The 2,391-nt window shown below is 44.8% G+C and overlaps 1 non-coding gene across 1 annotated transcript; it reads right to left on the reverse strand.

Annotated features, from left to right (window-relative positions):
- On the reverse strand, nucleotides 1–196 carry LOC124705109. The gene has a single exon (XR_007003950.1). It is a non-coding gene; the product is annotated as a U2 spliceosomal RNA (small nuclear RNA).
- Nucleotides 197–2,391: the final 2,195 nt, after the last annotated feature.

Raw genomic sequence — 2,391 nt, forward strand, 5'->3', positions numbered from 1 at the left:
TTGGGGTTCGCCTGGCCCCGGCAGTAGTGCAACGCCCGGGCAACACCTAAGGCCCCAGTGGCAAGCCACTGTGGTGGACCCTTCCCCACAAAAAATAAATTTAATATCGTTGTGGACACATGGCCCAAATATCAGATATTAAACTGATAAGAACAGATACTACACTTGATCTTAGCCAAAAGGCCGAGAAAGGTATGCTTTGGAACGACAGCCTCCGCCTCTACTTATAGCCTCGTCGACCGGCGCGAGCGTTGCTCGTAAGCGAGGTGGGACTAATCGATCGAACAGCTGCACGCTGGGTGAGCTGCCTCCTGTGCGTCGCTGCCGTTTGGGAGGCTGGAAGCCCAGGACGAGGATAGCAGCCCATATGCTTGCACGGCCCAGCGATGGTAGCTGACCACAGGCCCACAGCTACTACTACTATGTATTAAATCGGATTTACATGCTGAAAAACTAAACTTAATCCTAGGACTATGCTATATTATTTCCTCCAAACAATTATATAAAAGTACCCCAAACAATACAAATGTGTCCTGTACTTATCTTTTTATCAAACTGTATGTATGACACGAAACTAGCATAACCTCAACCTAGTCCCCGTTGTCTAGGACAATCGCGAAATCTCCTGCATTTGTCCCTAACGATGTGCGCTCCGTGTCGTCGTCCTGGTTGACTCCATGCGCTCCTACCACTGTCCCCAATACTGAGTATATGGCTTTTCTAAGAACACCTTAAGCGAAAAGGATGGACTACATGTGATTGCAAAAAATGTCTCGATCAGAAACCAATCACCAAATGTATGGGAGTTCCTATTTGACGTGCTTAGCGTCCCTTAAGGTATCTCGCCATCTATGTCGCCAGCATAGCATGTTCATCATCATCGTTGCCTCCTTGCTTTTCATTGACCCTAATGCCATAAACATCGGCCTAATACCCTGCTCATGCGCCATGTTGCTCGAGTTGTCGCATCTATAGGTTCTACACCGCCCTCGTCCTCCCGCTGAACCCCCACCCCCCCGTGTTTGACGTCACTGACGCTCCCCGTACCTGACAAACTCTCCGTACCCTAAGACTTTGTCACGACAAACTCCCCGTACCTGACCCCACACTCCTAAGTCCATTCGTCAACTCCACAAGGCGACACCACGTCCAGTCGCACCATCCTCTCCTCTAGCTAGGTCAACCAATGCACCTCATTTTGGTCTTCTCCGGTGATCATGGTGCCTTATGTCCCTCATTTGCAATCGCACTCCTTCTCAAACGTGCTAGACCCATGCGATGGACTCACGGGAGCATCGATGTCGTAACTGACATATGGGGTGTCATATAAGGGTTGCCACAATGTGTTTCCTATAAATGATCATTTCAGTTTCAATTGGTCTGGCACAATCCTTTAGTGGAAAGTTGGAGGTGTCACCGTTTTTGTCTATATTTGCAATAAACCAGTACATTTTCTCCATGTAAATGTGAAACTCTAAAAGGAAGATAAAATCACCACCTTTATTTTATGTTGCATATGTTTTACTCCCTCCGTTCCAAAATGTAAGATATATAGGATTAGTTAAAAGTCAACGTTTCATAAGTTTGACCAAATTGATGCAAAAAAATTAACATCTAAATTACTAGATCAATATCAATAGATTCACCATATAATTGTTTTTCTCAGTGTGTACATTAAATATTGTGGTTGTTGACGTTTTTCTTATTTTTTTTATCAAAGTTGGTAGGATTTGAATTTTGACTAATCTTAGACGTCTTACATTTGGGGACGAGTATTTGATTCATGGCAAAGCTTATCTTTCTTTTTCACGCATTTTAGGGCTAGATGTGGCATTTGCTAGGGTGCGTGGGCTCCACGGTAAGATTCCATCCCTGGGTACATATTAATGATAAAAGAAGACTAAAAAACAACTCCTATGTATCACAAGATCTTGTTGACCCACCCTACAAAAACTGTATCAACTTGCTGCTGCAATTTTATGTCTTCCTCATTGCTATTGACGAGGTTAGGTTGCCAATGTATGTGCCATGATGATAAGGGGTTGCCCGATCTTCTCAGTAAGCAACGGTGGTTGTGATGATCACGGGACGACGGCAGCGGAGATAACTTGATGAAGTGGATGATAACTTGTATGACGCAACGAGATCTCTCGATTGGTCCCTGTCGCCAATGCAACAACTCTCAACCCTGTAAGATATTCGCAACTCCACACACTTGCGCACGTAGCCCGCCGACCACGAAGCGGTAAGTTGCAACCTTCTAATTCCCAATGGAACAGCAGATCACACAAGACTTTTCAGGGGTTCCACACCAAATCAATGCAATTGGATGTAGAGATTCAATAGAGTTGCAAAGCAATCAACTATGAACTAGGGTTTATCTTAAACGTG

This window comes from Lolium rigidum, chromosome 3, assembly GCF_022539505.1.
Source record: "Lolium rigidum isolate FL_2022 chromosome 3, APGP_CSIRO_Lrig_0.1, whole genome shotgun sequence".
NCBI classification, from domain to species: Eukaryota; Viridiplantae; Streptophyta; class Magnoliopsida; order Poales; family Poaceae; genus Lolium; species Lolium rigidum.